Genomic DNA, 17,985 nt, shown 5'->3' with positions numbered 1-17,985 from the left:
GCATTGAGAGAAAAAACATCACTTTGAGGGAGAGCGTTGACTTTTATGGATCGTTTGGAAAGCAGTTGCAGCCAGATAACAGTTAGCTTTACCCTTTGTCTGCAGCTTGAAGAAGGGCCCTTGGGGAGCACGCGCCTTATATTCATGACCTTCACGGGGTATGGAAATGGATCGCTGGTGTTTTGCTGCCCTTGGGTTAGAGTGAAGTGGGATGGGGCTCCAGAGACTTTGGGCTGGGCTGTAATTGCCAATCCTTCGTGGAGCCTGCCTTCGCCCTGGGGACCCATGCGGACAGAGCGTGCAATACAGTCTCAGAGTGTTTACGTGGATCCTGGGTGAACTTACAAGGGGGCTGAATCCTTCTCTAAAAAATGCTGAGCTTCTGTTTTCAGTGTGTTGGCTGTAAATTCATCTCTGGCCACCAATCCTCAGAAGTTTATAATATGTTAGCTGTTGTGTAAGCTTCCAGGGGATGGGGTCTCTGCCATCAAAGAATCTGTAATCTCTGTGGGAGGGGAGACATGCATGTAGACATCAGTACCATTTAGCGTGATAAATCCTCTGATGGAGGGCAGGATATGTGAGGAGGGGTCTAAGGATGTCGGGAGGGATCAGAAAGTGCCTCCTAGAAAACAAGTTTTCTGAAGGGTAGTGGGGAATTTATGAAGAGCAGAGGAGTCAAGTTGTGATCAAACAGAAGCCATGCATGCAAATTTCAGGAGTTGGAGAAAGCAGACTACTTTGTAACTGAAATTCATTTACTGTCATTGAAGGACAAGTGGTTCAACCTCCAGCAGGTTTGGAGTGGTGACGTAGCAAGGTACACACAGGAGAGGCGATGAGAGCCAGGGAGCACGTGGCTAAGTAGAATGCTAAGGAGCTTGGAGCTTATTCTGAAGACAGTAGGAGAAACACAGGGACGGAAGGATCTGATTTACAGTAAAATTCATTCTGTGGTGTATGGAACATGGATGTAGCTGAGACACCATATTGTTCTTAATCAATGTCAGGATCAGGACTTTGCCTCCTAAACAACACTTGATCGGAACTTAGGGTAAACATCCTGGTTGAGAATGCAGCACACCCAAATCCCTTCTCCCACTCCTTTCTCCCTCGGAACTTAGGGTAAACATCCTGGTTGAGAATGCAGCACACCCAAATCCCTTCTCCCACTCCTTTCTCCCTCAGAGCTCAGCAAGTTCCTGCGCCTGAGAAAGGTTTATCTCTGGCTCCCGAGATAAGTGTCCACTCCCTTAAGATGATTACCGATCCCTCCCCTCAAACCCATTGGCCTTTAAGACATTATTAAACCATCAAGACCACCCCCCACCAGCACTAACTGCACCGCCCTCTTAGTATACATATATATATATATATATATATATCCAGCTATATATATATATATAGCTGCAGGACACAATAACTCTCGCTCGCTCGCTCGCTCTCTCTCGCACTTGTCTCCATCTTTGCCTTCTTCCTTTCATCGACCCTGGGACCCCAATCCTCGGCCTTGCTGGTCAAGGCCCCCAACAAATCAACGCAGTGAACATACATAATGGGTAATGAAGCAGACGTGCAGTCATAGGCTGAAGAAGATGAAGGAATCAAAAATGAAGACCTAGGTTTCTAGACTAAACTATGGCGAGGTTGATAATATAAAGTGCTTATTTTTATTTTACATAACAATTCTCTGGTAAAATGCTCTCAATATATTTTCTTGACTGTAATAATTAGTTATGCTAAATTAGAAGTCTGATAATGCCATATGTGCATCACCTGTGAATCTGTTACTATTGGTTTGATTTCTCTTTGGTTTTGGTGATTTGGTCTTGTTTTATGGCATGCTTGCTAACTTTTCATTGCATTTAAAAGTTTTTTGAATGGAAAAATGCACAAAATGTTGTAAAAATAAACCATTATTCATTTAAAAAACTTTTTTTTTGAGATTTCAGGTGATGTTTTCTTCCTCTAGAGAGGTATAAATTCTTCTTTGTTTTGAACCATTGAGAAAAAATATATATATATATACACACACATATATATATATTCATAGATATCAAAAAAATGTGTGTTTGATCTTAAGGTTGGGGATACACATGAGACAGCAAGAAGGACATATGTAGGTATGTTACCTATGTACACCTACACACATACTAGGCACAGGCCACACACACTGGCCAGTGCCTGGCATGGCTAAGTCTTGGTTTCCTCATCATACAGCAGTATATTGAGGCATCTAGATTCTGGGCATTTCAGGGCACCCTGCAACACACCTGCCTCCTGCAGTCTGTGGTGCATCTCCTTCAGAAATTCCTCAGCTTGATTGGCCCCTTGAGCACCTCCCTCTTAGAAGGTATTCAATCCTCCAGAAGGGCAGCCCATTTCATCTTGGGTATCACAGGATTTGGAAAGTTCTGGTTAAACTCCACAGGGTTGATGCAGTGATTGCTGCAGCGATCTGGAGGGAGGTTGTGAGCTCCACCATCACATGCACCTTCAGCAGGTTGTGTGTGAGCAGCTTCATGTTACCACAACTTGCTCCATCGGGCAGAACCAGAAAGGGAGTAAGTCTTCTCCCTGTAAGCAGTTAGGATATGGCAAGGCCATCTTGACTCAGTGGAAGCTTTGCCCTTGCTCCTAAGACACAGCCTTCCAGGGGCCCACGTTCTGCAAATGAACCTCGTGTCTCCTGTACCTCAGTCACAGCAGGCCTCGGCTTCAGTGTTTGTCTTCCTGGTGCTATGAGGCTACCACATTTCATGCCCAGGTTTTGCTGCTTAACAGCTCCTTTCCACATGGTTACCCAACACCTCTTCCTTGTATTCTTTCTCAAGCCCCTGTATGAACTGTGGGAACCACATAATGGCTCAAGCAGGAACGTGAACTTTAACTCACTGTGATTCTTGTTTCTTTAGGAGCGTGGACCCCACCTCGTGTATTCTTTGTAGCCTCTAGTTTTTGTCCATCCAGCCAGTGAAACTCTTTCTTTCTTTCTTTCTTTACCTTTATGCTCATGATAAGAATTGATAAATGACCCAAGAAGTGAAAAACAAAACAAAATGAAAGGATGTTGAATGCAAAGCTCACCAAAAAAAGCATTTCCTTTTTTAAAGGATTTGGTCCTTCAAGTCTTGGATGCTTTCGCTATTCACACAGCTGTTTGAGGGTTGCTATTCAGGTCTTTTGTTCTTTTTCATCAGTCTGATACAATCGGCTCATCCAATCTACACTGTCTAAACTGAAAGTGCAAATCTGGACTTAATTTTTAAAAAAATGTGCATGCACATAAGACTACATTCAAAGTCTTATCTTTTTAGGCTAATGCCAATAAAAAGAAAAATAAATGAACAAATTTAAACCAATTTAACAAATTTGATTAACAAATTTAAACAGCTAAAATTTGGTTAAAACAACAACATGAGGGCCCTCCCTGGTGGCGCAATGGGTTAAAAGCACAGCACTAAGAAGCTTAAGCCACTTCCGCATGAGTTCGATTCCCAACTGCTCTGGAAGTGATCCACATGGCACGGCAGACCTCTCCTGACCTCCCCTCACCAGTGTACTTCGTTGATCTGCCTGTTCTGCTGCCCACTCTGTCTCTGGTGAATCCTCTCACCCTCCATATCTCTGGCCTGTACCCCAGTTCTATATGAATAAATAAATAAATCTTTAAAAAAAACATGAAATTATTGTTGTTTTAATATGTTTAATATTGTTATTTTAATATGAAAATGGACTAAGTGTTTCTAGTGTCAAGTTTCTAACTGTTGTATGAGGATTCAATTCTCCTTTTCTCCATTCTAACAACCATGTAACTCAGACTCCAATTTATAACATGTGCTGTGACATTATTTGGCCTTCACTTTGCATACACATTTTATTTATGCATAGATTCAAAAATGTTCTTTTCTCTTTGCTTCTGAGCACTTAAAATAGTGGTTTTTTGGCACCAATACAATGGTAGAGATGAATGCAAATGTAGGCACCGAAATGGCATTTTTGCATCTTGGTGGTCATCTTGCTATTTCAGGAGGTTCTGAGAGAACCATTGAAATGACAGCAAAAATTTGATGAATTTCCCTTCGTGGGACTCTGAAGACTATGAATGTGACAGTGATTCCAGTCATGGAAGTCACTCAATCAGGGTTCCAGCACCCCTACCCTGTTTTTAATTTTCTCACAAGGGAGAAATGTACCAGACCCAGCGACCCTTCCTTGAATCCTCAGACCTCCCTGCAAGTCTTCTACACTTACAGAAACCCAATCCCAGCCCTTGGCCCAGCCCTTGGCCCTCTCTCTTTTTTTTTTTTTTATTGAAGATTTATTTATTCATACAGAACTGGGGTACAGGCCAGATATGCGAAGGGTGAGAGGATTCACCAGAGAGAGTGGGGAGCAGAACAGGCAGATCAATGAAGTACACTGCTGAGGGCAGCAGTGGGCGAGTCAGGAGAAGTCTGTCGCCATGTGGATCTCCTCCAGGCCAGGCGGGGATTCGAACTCATGCGGAAGTGGCTTAAGCTTTTTAGTGCTGTGCTTTAACCCCCTGCGCCACCAGGGAGGGCCAGGCCCTCTCTCTTATTCATGAGCAGCCTGTGGTGCTGAGCATCTCTTCCTGCGAAAACCTGGGAAAAAGGAATCTCTAGTGAGGCAGGTGAAACTTGGTTTCAACCTAGAATTTGCCTTTTACTTCAAAAGGGGTATGTGTGTGTGTGTGAGTGTGTGTCTATGAGAGACAGACAAACAGACAGAGAGAAATGGAGAGAAAAAAATGAGAACTTGTACTTTTGTCTTTCAGAATTCATTTGTTGGATATCTAATCCCTAGTCCCTCAGAATGTGACTGTATGTAGGGTCTTTGATTAAGTTAAAATGAGCCCTAACCCAATAGGAGTATTCTAAGGACCTTGTAAGAAGAGGAGATTAAGACACAGCACACAGATGTGGAGTAACAGGAGGGAGGGGATGGCCACCTGCAAGCCAAGGAGAGAGGCCTTGGAAGAAACAACACTGCCCACGGCTCAGACGTGCAGTTTCCAGAATGTGAAGAAATACATTTCTACTGTTTTATCTACTCAGTCTGTGGTACTTGGTTGTGGCCATCCTAGGAACTAAGAGAAAGCCAGTGGAGGGAAGAAGAAAACAGGAGAGGAGGGAAGCAGGTGAGAGGACAGATGTTATATTGGCGGCTGAGGGCGCAGGACAGAGAACGGGGCTGAGGGTCCCCCAGCCAGGCTGCTTCCTGTTCAGTGGGCCTGTGCCTGCAGGGCAGGTGAGACACTGTCTGGAGAATCTTCTGCAGGGTCTGTAACATGGGCCATCTTGCCAATCCTTAGTTCGTGGTCTCCTTTCTGGGCCAGGCTGACTGTGGGACTGAATAGACAGACTGGAAAGGCCACAAACCCACAGTCCGGAGCAGGAGAGAGCAGGATTGACCCAGATCTGGTGCCATTTTTAAAATCTGAAAGCACACAGCATTAAGGCAAATTTTCTCCAACGTGGCAATCAGTGTGGGATGGCAGGAAACGTATTAAGCTGAAGGTCAAAGAGATCTGAATTTAAATTTCAGCATGAAAGCTAGGGCAAGACTCCTAAACTCCATGAACCTATGTTTTTGTTTTTGTGAAATGGAGATGCTGCAGTTCTTTTACCACATTATTAGACAGTTCTATGAGAAAAATAATGGAAAGGGGCTTCTAGTCTGGCATATACTAAGAACTCAACGATGCACTTTTCTTCTTCAAGCAGAAGCAGATGCTTCACTTTCCTTTCACATTCAGGTGCAGAGGTCTCAGTGATTGGCAGCCACTGTGTAGTGTGAATAGAGATACCTGATGGTGGCTGAGAAGTGTTGGGGTACCCCAGGGAGTGAAGAACTGAAGTGGGGTGGGGAAGCAAGTCAGGGCTTGGCTGCTGGAGGACAGAGGCCTGCATGAGGAACAAAGAAAGACTTAAATGCGAAGAGTAGGGGGCCAGGGTGTGATCTGGGGAGCGGGTACTGGTCTTGGTTTGGTTGTTGAGAATAGGCCACCATATGAATTGCTAGAACCAAGAGACACACAAGATCCTTAGGAAAACCTAGGAGCAGAGACCAGACAAAAGACAGAGCAGGGAGCAAAATAGGCAGGTCTGCTGAAATACACTGCTGAGGGGAGCAGCGGGCGAGACAGGAGAGGTCTGCTGGGCCATGTGGGTCAGCTCCCTGGCTGGGGATTGAACTCATGCTGCAGTGGCTGCAGACACCTTCATAATGCTGTGCCTTAATCCCTTGCTTTTAACTGGAGAACAGAAAACATAAAACTTAGCCCAAGGAAAAACTGCAGTTTTTCTATTCCCCAGATCACATCCTAGTCCCCTCTTTGCATTTAAGTCTTTCTTAGCTGCTCATGAAGGCCTCTGTCTAAAACTGCAAAGGCTTGTTTTCTTACACTGAAAACACACAAGTGTTTTCAGTGTAAGAAAAAGCTTACAGCACCTGTGACTTGAGAGGTTCACGTGTGTATTTACTGTCTTCTTTAAATGCCTTCTTTCAAACTGCAGAGGCTGAAAGAGGTAAAGTCATTGGAACATAGGGAAAAGCCCAAGTTGTGAATGAAGGAGGCTTGAACCTGGCAGGAAGAGCATCTCCTCCCTCCGAATGGTGTGTGATGTGCCTACTCCCCTGTCTAAAAGGGAAGGCCATGCCTGGACCTCGCTGGTGTTTGTTTCTGGTTTGAACTTGTGGGAGGGAGGAGATAGGAGAGAGGGAGGAATGAGGTTGGGATGTAAAGTGCAAAAAGGCTTTTAATTTTATTATTTGTATGGAAACATTTTCCTAAGAGCACATTTATTTTATTATGACTGCAGAGTATAGTTTTCTGTTTCAATAATTTCTGATTTTATTTTAAACATTTCTTTCTGTTTCATCTAGTTTCATCTTATATTCTTTTTCTTTTTTGGATTTAGATGGTGAATTCATTATTTAAAGTTTCCCTTGTTTCCTAGAACATAGCGTTAAGGCTGCAACTTTCTACTCAGCATCCCTAAGAATTTCCTTTTTCACCCGTTTTGGAGTCTTTTTTAAACAGTTCTATTAAAGAATAATTGATGCATAATGAACTGTACATATTTAAAGTTCATAATTGTACAATCATAAAATAGTCATTGCAATGATTGTTTTTATGACTGCTTAATGATCTTTTTCATCATTAGTTTTAATGAGGGCATATATACACTGTCCATAATTGAAATCAAGGACATATTTGGTCTTATTTTATCTTATTTTGTGTTCTCTGGACTATTTTATATTGTTTGTTCCTGTTTTTTCCTTAGTAAATTTTTTAACATTGATAGAGGTTTCATTTAATTACTATTTTGACCACCATTGGTTTGGAAGCTTTTCTAGATACTTCTAATTTTTTATTGGATATATATATATCTTGAAGAGTATATTCAAGTCAGTATTTCTCTATGAACATACTAAATTTCCCAACTTTCCAAGAAGAAACTTTTCAGTATAGTTTTTATCCAAATTAATTCTAGCCACATATGCCACACAAAAATAAAGCTATTAGTACATGTTTACTTCTCCATTCCTTCTGTCCCTTCCTCACCAAGTCCTGAGTTATGTTGGAATTCTTTGGAATTTTGATCCCCACTTTTAATTTTTTTAATTTTATAAAATATCCTATATCTTTTAATTCCTTATACTGATTGGAAATCCTCTACATTCCTATTCTAATTTGCCATGACTGTCACTTGCTCAGTCCTCTTCAATACTGTCTTCCACCCTTTGTCCTGTCCCCACTTATGGATGCTTTTGGTACCTGGTTCACTGTGGCCCCTTCTTCATTCTGGGAGCTTCATTGCCTTGTTGGTGATCCAGCTAACATTCTGTCAGTCCCAAGCCTTCTCTCTTTACAGTAGCATTGGAGACAATGAAGATGACTTCTTGACTGAGCAGAGCCCTGCCCCTGGGCCCTGGAGTACAAATAAATGGGCCACTTTCTACTTTTAAATTTTTCCTTTCTACCCCTAACACCCATTCTCATCCCTTTCCATTACTTTTGGGGAGAAACACAAACTTTGTGCTGTGACCCAGCAAGACTGTGCCTACCTGTGATGGTCACAGCATACTAATTGCCATGACAGATTAATCAGTACTCAACAATGACTCAAACAATGTGGTTGTTTCTTGCTCACATACCAGCAATGAGGTGGGTGGACGGGTTGGCAAAGTAATTGTATACACAGTCATTCAAAGACATTAGCTCCTGTCATCTTCAGCTTGTGGTTCTCTTTCAAAGTCATTCTGGGGATTATTCCCAGTCTAACTAAGTGGAAGAAGAAAACGCAGGGAAGAGTGTGTAGGGGTGGTTTTTAAGGAGCAGAACTGAATATTATTTCTGTTCATATTGTAGTGACTGGAATATTCATGGCACCATCTAAAGAGGAAGGCTTCTGAGATAGCCTTGTGCTCCTGGGGGTGAGGAAGAGCCCACATCTCAGAGAGTTGATCTGGTGTCTGCCACACTTTCTCTCTCTTCACAACACTTAGAAACTATCTTTTCACCACTCTGACCTGGACAAAATGAGGGCTTAATATTGTATGTGATTTCTACTCTTTGAATATTTTACCCTACCTTGACATTTTTTTTTTAAAGATTTATTTATTTGTACAGAACTGGGGTACAGGCCAGAGATGCGGAGGGTGAGAGGATTCACCAGAGACAGAGTGGGGAGCAGAACAGGCAGATCGATGAAGTACACTGCTGAGGGGAGCAGCGGGCGGGTCAGGAGAGGTCTGCCACGCCATGTGGTCACCTCCGGGGCAGGCGGGGATCGAACTCATGCAGAAGTGGCTTAAGCTTCTTTGTGCTGTGCTTTAGCCTGCTGCGCCACCAGGGAGGGCCTACCTTGACATTTTTTGTTATGATTTTTTTTTTTTTTAATTAGAGTGTTCCCAGGAGTAATTTACTGAGAAATATTTTCGTGGCATATATTATGACTCTACTTGAACTGCAAAATAAACAAAGCTGTCTTCCTACATGAGTATTTTATTGGATAGTCTAAGGTCCTGCAATCAGAATGCTTTTCTTAAAGAACTAAATATTTTTCCACTATCTTTCATTTTCCAAAGTTGCAGATGAGAACTCTTGCTTCTCTGAATCTCTTGCCTTTAAAACTAACCTTTTCACTGTTTGGAAACTTGTGAGTAAATCTCTTTATCCTCATAGTCCAGATTTTTTTTTTTAAAGATTTATTTATTTATTTGTGCATACAGAACTGGGGTACAGGCCAGAGGCTCAGGGGCGGTGAGAGGCTTCACCAGAGACAGAGTGGGGAGCAGAACAGGCAGATCTACGAAGTACACTGCTGAGGGGAGCAGCGGGCGGGTCAGGAGAGGTCTGGCTCGCCATGTGGTCTCCTCCGGGGCAGGCAGCAGGCGGGAATCGAACTCATGCGGAAGTGGCCTCAGATTCTCAGTACTGTGCTTTAACCCGCTGCGCCACCAGGGAGGGCCCATAGTCCAGATTTTTTATCAGGTCAGCCCATCTGTTACAGGACAGGAAGAGGGGCAACCCAGAACCCCCAAACCTGCCCCCTAAATAGGTTCTGCCATCCACCGCATCAAGGCAAAGCATATAAGACCTTTAATGGAAAGGAACTTGAATACAATTAGTGTGCAATAAGTAAAAGAGAAAGAACATAGTTTCTAAATCAAACACCCAAATTTACCTATCCCCTTGTGTGTAAAAGTCCACCCAAATGGGATTGGCTCAGAGTAAGGCCCAAAAGCTTGTCAAAAGAATAAAGCACCTTCCAGCAGGGATCCATAGAAAAGGGTCAGAAATGGCCAGATAAGTCTGGGAGGAAAAAAGCAAAGTCAAAATCAAGATAAACACTGCCGTAGTGAACCTCCTCATGGGTCTCTCACCCACATCCATTTCAACCAATCTAGGACCAAGAAACAAGAGCCGCTTCTTCACATGTCACTCTGCTCCACGTGCATCCTCCATGTCTTGCTCTGCTCCCATCTTTCTTCCTTCCAGTTTCCTCTCCATCTTCTTTTCCTCCCTGCTCAGCTCCACCCTCCTTTGGGTGGGGCAGGGAACCCAGAACCTTCCTTTTTCCTGCTCATTATCACCCAATTACAGATCCATCCATCTATCCATCTACCCGTTCATCTGTCCATCTGTCCATGTCTGTCTGTCTGTCTATCTCATTATTCTGCCTGCTATATCTGTGCCCTTTCAATTAAATTTTTTATCTTTTCCAAATTGGAGTTTCCCAATGGTTTTCTTCTTTTTGTGGTTTTCCTTCTAGGTCTACTCATTTATCTACTTCTGAAACTAAGTATTTTGCATCTTAGCTCTCCTTAATCTCTTCTCTGGGATTCATTCTTTTACTTTTATCTCCTTTGTGTTTTTTGCTCTTGTATAATAAGATAGTCCTTCCACTTGATGTTTTAGATTATTAATTCAGTTTTCAGTTGATTCCATTCTAATTTTTTAGTTCTGAAAGTTCATTTCTCAATTCAGAATTTAAACATTCCTCCCAATTTCCTTTCTCCCATTCTCTAATTGCATAGCTTCGTGCAGTTTCCATGAACTTTTAATTTAATTTTCCTTCTGTTCCTTTCACTGAAGTGTCCTCATTAAGAAGAGGCTTTGCTCTTCGCTTGGTCTCCTTCAAGAACTTTCTCCTAACTTCTGGTCATTCCTTCCATGCCCTTGCCGGTGAGCATGGCTCTAGCACATGTCCAGGCCAGGTGGAGGGGTTCTCAGACAGGTGTGGGTTGGAAAGTTGAAAGAAAGGAAGAGAAGGAAGAGATCAAGGATGTGGCTTTCCCTAGGTGCAAGAGTCTGTGCAGACAGCAGCAGCTGTGTCTCGGGGAGTGCTCAGCTCAGCGCCCATCTGTGTGTGTTGCTGGATGGTCAGAGGTCCTTGCCTCGTAATTTGCAGAAAGGCCCTCCCCTCCCTCATCCATTGACACAGGTCCTGTGTTCTGCAGGCAAGAGCAGCAGGTCTCTCAGAAACGAAGCTGACCATTTCTCACACCTGTTCAGTCGTATTAAGCCAGAAACCTCAGCCAGGAGTCCTGCTCTTCAGGATTCGGGATCAGGGCCACTCCTGCCCTCTTCATCATTTGTGCTTTCTTGTTGAGCGAATATAGGGAATTCAGTGAGAGAGGACATCAGAAATAAGTATTCAGGGTGGCATCATCTTGGATTTTCTTCCTGATCCTGCTTTGCAGTCCACAGTCCTGTGTGTCACTCTAACCCCCTCCCAATTTTGGCCACACATTCTCACCTTCCATTCCAGCACAAATGAGCCTGTGCCAAGGACTCACAAACAGGAGCTCTGAGGGGCCATCATGTTCTCTCCCAGGCAGGTTGGGTGTGATAAAGGGGCTAAGGCCAGAAATGGAAGCGGGAGATGGGCCTAACGGGTCCAGAGAGACTGGGGCGGGCATAGGACAACCCGTTGGGCCTCCTAGGATCTCGTGCTCTAGTCTGCTCTCCAGGAGTGATGGGAGTTGGAAACAACTTTGCTCCAAAGTGGATTTTTCTGCAGTGCTCATCCTGCTGTGCTACTTGGAGGACCCAGCAGGTACATGTGGGAAGTGCATTGGCCAGAGATGTGAGGTATAATTCTTGAGACATTGCTCTTTTTAAGAAACATAACTAACATAGCTTTATGGTTGCTGGGTAGGATTGTGAAATGTAATATATTTGGAAGACAGGTTAGAGTTCACCTAAGAAAAATAAATTGATTCTTCTTTAGGGTTTATGTCTTTAAGGCTTAGGCAGTCTTAAAAGTTTTTTAGGGCCCTCCCTGGTGGCACAATGGGTTAAAGCGCAGCACTGTAAGTAAGCCTCAGTCACTTCAGTGTGAATTTGACCCCCAGCCTCCCCAGAGGCTGACCCACATGGCATGGCAGTCCTTTGCTGACCTGCCCATTGCTCCCCTCAGCAGTGTACTCCATCGATCTGTCTGTTCTGCTCCCCACTCTCTCTCTGGTGAATCCTCTCAACTGCCCCTGCACCTCTGGCTTGTACCCAGTTTTGCATGCATGCATAAATAAATCTTTAAAAAAAAAGTTTATCAAAGAAGAAGGTAAAGTCTTCTTTCTACAGCACACCAATAAAAATCAAAAGTCCAGGAATCGTGTTTGTGAGGAAAGCCAAGATAAACGCAGCTCAGATCCAGCTGGGATCGCTGTCCTAGTTTAATCAGTTATTCACTGTGTGTCTTCTATGCTGAGAATACTGAGATGGTTAAAACTGGTTTCTTATTCTCTAGAATTGTCCATATTGGGAAGCTAATATGAACTGGAGAAAGGCAAGGCAATGCAAAGAAAATAAAGGAGGTGTACGTTGAAGGTAAACATGGAACTTAGAGGAGAAGGGGAACACCCAGCCTAGTCTAGGGGTTGACCAGGAACGTTTCCACGGAGATACTCTGGGCAACCTGTGGAAGCTAGCTGTCTGCATTTGAGTTGAAAACACCTATGATGTTATGTACAGGTCAAAAAACAATCTAGCTGAAGAGGGCCAGCTCTAGTCTCAGTTCTAGTCTCAACCCCATATAGAAATGCCAGGTGTGTCTGGTTAGTGTCTGCATCAAAACCAAGCCAGTCCAGTAGCTTACAAGGCAGGATGGGGATAGGAGCGATAGGGAGAGACAAAATTTCAGGATCAAGGAGAGCAAGTTATAATGACAACACTCATGAAGGAGTAAAGCACACTTACTGTGAATGCAGCCAGGTCACTAGGAAGATGGCTGGAACTGGACAAAGATGCATTGAAGACTTGAATGTGGTTCCATCAAAAACTCCAAGGGATGGGGTAATAGCCCCATGTAACAAATGCTTTCCAAGCATCAATTTTTAAGAATTCTTTAGACTTATTTTAAAAAAACATCCTGAGATATGTGAGCTATATGTTTTATAGATAGATAGATATAGATATATAAGATTTATATATATATATATAAGATATATATATGAGATTTATTTATTTTATTTATTTATTCATATAGAACTGGAGTATAAGCCAGAGGTGTGGGGTGGTGAGAGTCTTCACCAGAGACAGAGTGGGGAGCAGAACAAGCAGACTGACAAAGCACACTGCTGAGGGGAGTAGCAGGAGGGTCAGGAGAGGTCTGCCAAATCATGTGGATCACCTCCGGGGCTGGAGATTGAACTTGCACTGAAGTAGCTGCACTTGCAATGCTGTGCTTTAACTCTTTGCACCACCAGGGAGGGCCATGATATATATGTATTTTTTTAGAAGATTTTTTTTTAAGAAATGTGAGAAATGTGATTTATTTTGCTTTTTTTCCAAAGGTTTTTTTTTTAAAGATTATTTGTTTGTACAGAATTGGGGTACAGGCGAGAGGTGCAGGGGAGGTGAGAGGATTCACCAGAGACAGAGTAGGTAGCAGAACAGGCCAATTATCGAGGTACACTGCTGAGAGGAGTAGCAGGCAGGTCAAGAGAGGTCTGCCTCACCATGTGGGTCACCTCGGGGCCAGGGATCAAACTCTCACTGAAGCAACTATGGATTGCTTGCAATGCTGCACTTTAAATTGTTGCGCCACCAGGGAGGGCCCCATGAAATATTTTTAAGTGTCCAATAAGAAAGTATTTTTCAATGAGAATTATTTCCTCAAATATTTATGTACTTTGGAACATTAGCTCTTGTCTTGGAGATGAGAATCGCTGAACACAGCTCTTTCTTTCCTACACTTCTTCCTTCTAGTGGCTTTATTGAGATATAAGTAATAGACAATAAACTGTAAATAATGTATAAAGTTTGATATATTGCCTCATGTACACAACCATGAAAGTCTCAAGTTTCATCACGATCTTTTATAAGATCCCTTCCTGCCCACCCAGCTCCAGATAACCACTAGGCTACACTATGTCATTATCTACTAATTTACACTTATTAGATATTTGTATAAATGAAGTCAAACAGAAAGTACTCTCTTTTGTCTGACTTCTTTCATTCACCATAAGTATTTTGAGATTCTTCTATGGGATGTGTACCAGTAATTGATTCTATTTTACTGCTGAGTATATTCCATCATATGATTATATTCCATTGTTATCAACTCCTCTGTTAAATGGGATCTGTATCACTTCTAGCTTGGGGCTATTACTAATGGAACTACTGCAATATTCAGGTACATTTTTGTATGAACACATTCTTCCTTTTCTCTTGGGTAATACCTACCGAGGCAGTAAGTTTGACTTTTTAAGAATCTTGCCAAACTACTTTCTTCTGTTTTACATTCCCACCAGCAGTACATGAAAATTGTAATCCCTTACCAATGCTTGCCACGGTGAATATTTTTCATTTTTGCCATTTTAATAGATGTTTGATGGTATTTCACTATATTTTTAATGTACATTTCCTCAATGATAAATGATATTAAGTTCCTTTTCATATATCCCTTAGCCATTTGTGTATCTTCTTTGGGAAAGTTTCTGTTCTTAAGATTGTGTTATATTCCTCTTATTGAATTTTTAGAATTTTTTATACTTTATAGATATATGGCCCTTATCAACATAAGGTTTGCAAATATTTTCTCCTAATATTTGGTTTATTTTTAAATTTCTCAACAATGTAAGTAGATGTTTTTAATCTCAGTGCAATCCAGTTTATTTTTTTCTTTTACATACTATGGTTTTTGTTTCATATCTAAGAAATTTTTGTCAAACTAGAGGGTTTGGAGAAAAAGGAACCCTCATACTCTGTTGGTGGAAATGTAGCCTGATCCAGTGCTGATGGAAAAGAATATAAAGGTCACTCAAAATATTAAAAAAAAAATCTACTATATATTTAGTGTTCAGTGCTGTAAAACAATTTTACTTCAATAAAGGAAAAAAGAGAAGTAGTTGCCTAAGTCAAGACATAAGCCTTATTTGAAAGAGGTTTATTGCTTACGTCTGTCTTAAAATTGGAATTCAAATGCATTCTTCGGGGGGAACCCCAAGTCACTAATTTATTTTTAATTTCTTTGAAACAACTGCATTCCCTTGAGACTTGTTTCAGAGTCTGTGGCGCTTTCACCCAGGATTAGAGCTTCCCAGAGGCTCTGCTGTGTTCCAGGTTGTCAAGGGAAAAACCTCAGCCTGAGGACGCGAATGGAGGGCTTCCTGGGCACTGGCCCTAGCTTTCTCTGCCAACCCCTCCTCATAGCCCTCATGAGCAGGCAGATGCTTCTCTTAGCAGGGGAGAGTGTTAAAGTCTTATGTGCTTTGCTATGGATTGTCCTGGCATGTTCTTTCTTCAGATTCCAGGCACAAAGAGAGGAAAAGTATGCTCTCGGAGATGCCAGTCCCTGTACAAAGTCTACAGTACCCACAAAAAGGGAGGCAGGAGCTACTTACCCTGTGAGTTAGCTCTTAGAATCCTTCCTGGGATTCATAAGACAAGCACTTCTGTCCCTGCTTTATAGCTGAGCCCATGGATACAGATCTGTGACCTATGCTGTCCAAGTGATCCTGAAAGTAAGTGGCCGAGCTTGTGTCATTCCAGCTGAGAAGCCTCTTCCAGAGAGCTTGCTCTGCTGCTTCCAGAGAGCAAGAACCAGTGTCCATTTGAGTTGTTCCAAGAAGAGCATGTTTACTTGAAACCATTCTGCAGGACTGTTTCTTGTAACTGTGGAGCTAGTCTTTGGGTTGGACTGGAGGGCCCTGACTTGCCAACTTGCCATCACTTCCCTTCAGAACAGCTGATCACACTGGAAAGAGCCTGAGCTTTGAAACCAGAGAATTGAGTTTAAATTACTATCTCACATTGCATTAAGAAGTTTGGAAATTGGAAATATCCAAAATGCACAATTAGAGAGAGCTTATAAGCCATCAACATGTATCCTGGCTCTGTTCAGAGACACAAGTTACAATAACCTTTCCCACTCAAGGTGAGCCTGTAAATGAAAATCCAAAACCTGACAGCAAATCAGAGGCTAAGAAAGACTGCTAATTGTGAGCTGAACCAATCCCGATGATATAAAAATGACAATGCGAAAATTACTTTCAAAAAGGTATAGTTAAGATCCTTAAAGAAATATCTATAAATACAATATAAATTTATGAAGTTAAACAGGTAAAACTATATAGAAACAGCAGACATGAAAAAAAAAAAGCAACTTGAAATCCTGCATATATAAACAAAAAATATCAAGACACAAATACTAATGGGATCAACTTTAGAGTGGAAGTTGAAAAAGAAATTCACTAATTGGAAGGTGGTGGACTTGCATAGCTTTAGAACATCATAAAAGGTTAAAAAAAAGGCAATTTAGAAACACTGAGAGAATGTGAAGTGTGTTAAATAGATTTTTTTCAGAAAGAGGGAAGTTAAGAAAACAATGGAGCAATTAAGTAAGCATTTTAAAAATAAGGAAGAAAACAGTTATAAATTTTCATGACCTCAGGTTAGGCAATGACTTCTTAAATATGACAGCAAAGTATAAGCGAGAAAAGGGGAAAAAATGGATAAATTGAAAATCACCAAACTTGACAATCTTTGTACTGCAAAGAACTCCATCAAGGAAATAAAAAAAAGATAACCCATAGATAGGAGAGAAAGATTTCCCAATTATATATTGTATTTTTATCTGGAATATATAAGGAGCTCAATAATGTAAAGACAAATAACCTAATTTAAAAGGGATAAAATTTCTGAATAGACATTTGTACAAAGATATAAAATGGTCAAATGCACTTCAAAAATGCTCAACAGCCCTCTCTGATGCCACAGTGGGCTAACACTCAGTGCTGCAAGCAAGCCACAGTCGTTTTAGTGAGAGTTCGATTCCCGACCCCGGAGTGATCCAAATGACATAGCAAACCTCTCCTGACCCACCTGCTACTCCCCTCAGCAGTGTACTTCTTCAATCTGCCTGTTCTGCTCCCCGCTCTGTCTCTGGTGAATCCTTTCACCATCCCTGCACCTCTGGCCTGTACCCCAGTTATGTATACATAAATAAATACATCTTTTGTGTGTGTGTGGAAAAAAAAATAAGTTAAAAAAAATGCTCAACAGCATTAGCTACCAAGGAAATGCATATTAAAACTACAAACTGATACCAATCCATACCTGCTGGGATGGCTATAATCAGAAAGTCAAATGACAACGTCATGAGAAGGTTGAAGAAATTAGAATCCTCATACAATGCTAGTGGAACAGTAAAAATGGTGAATCCCCTCTATATTACAAAAATGCAGTCTAGAAATCCATCTACAGACTTATCAGGCAATCTAGAAATTCCACTCCTGGGAATCTCCAAGAGAAATGGAAACATTCCCACACAATAACTTGTACCTAAATGTCTATAGCAACATCACTCATCCTGCTCCCAAAGTGGAAACAATGCAAATGTTCATCACCTGATCAACAGATCAATAAAATGTGATAGATCCATATGGTGGAATATTATTTGGCGATAAAAAAAGAATTGTTGATGTAAGCTTTAGCATCAATAAACCATGAGTATATTATGCTAAATGAAAGATGTCAGTCACATTGTGTAATTCCACTTATAAGAAACATTCAAGATAGGTAAATCTGTAGCCAGAAATTAGATCAAGTTTTCCTAAAAATGTGAAGGAAAGGAACAGAGTAAATGGGAGGGATGGCTAATAAGCATGGGTTTTTTCGGGGCCGGGGAGCTCATAAAATATTCTAAAATGAATTGGGCTTGTGGTTGCATAGCATCACAAATTTATTATAAGACATTGAACAGACATTACTTATTTATGCATAGAAGAACTGGGGTATAGACTAGAGTGGCAGAGAGATGAGAGGCTTCACCAGAGACAGAGTGTTGAACAGAACAGGCAGATCAACTAAGTACACTGCTGGGGGGAGCAGCAGATAAGACAGGAGAGGTCTGCTGTGCCATGTGGGTCTACCTCCCTGGCCAGGGAACCAAACTAAGGCCATAGTAGTGATAGCGCTGAGGCTTAGTTCTAAGCCACAAGGGAGGT

The sequence above is a fragment of the Condylura cristata genome, unplaced genomic scaffold, assembly GCF_000260355.1.
Source record: "Condylura cristata isolate star-nosed mole 26May11 unplaced genomic scaffold, ConCri1.0 scaffold00014, whole genome shotgun sequence".
NCBI classification, from domain to species: Eukaryota; Metazoa; Chordata; class Mammalia; order Eulipotyphla; family Talpidae; genus Condylura; species Condylura cristata.
This window is presented reverse-complemented; position numbering follows the sequence as displayed.